This window comes from Penaeus monodon, chromosome 28 (genome assembly GCF_015228065.2).
Source record: "Penaeus monodon isolate SGIC_2016 chromosome 28, NSTDA_Pmon_1, whole genome shotgun sequence".
Taxonomy (NCBI): domain Eukaryota; kingdom Metazoa; phylum Arthropoda; class Malacostraca; order Decapoda; family Penaeidae; genus Penaeus; species Penaeus monodon.
The window spans coordinates 1,210,511-1,210,823 of NC_051413.1; positions in this window are offsets into that span (position 1 = coordinate 1,210,511).

Sequence of the window (313 nt, forward strand, 5' to 3'; positions counted from 1 at the left end):
CCCTAATGGACCTACTTGCCCCAGACCATTTATTACATTTAGGATGGCATCTAAAAATAAAAAAATTATATTTATTGGGTTACTGGCTTGGTATTTATACCATAAGTTATGAATACCATACACATCTATTTTAGGCCAAAGAAAAAAATTGTGACTTGTTTTTCACCCCTTTCATCTCTTCATGCATCAAATATGGTATAAAGACTTTATTTAAATTTTCAAATACACAACAATGAATTTTCAAAATTTCACATTTATCACCACCCCTTAAAAACAAAAGACAAAATTCAACCCTTTATTACTGTCCATCAGT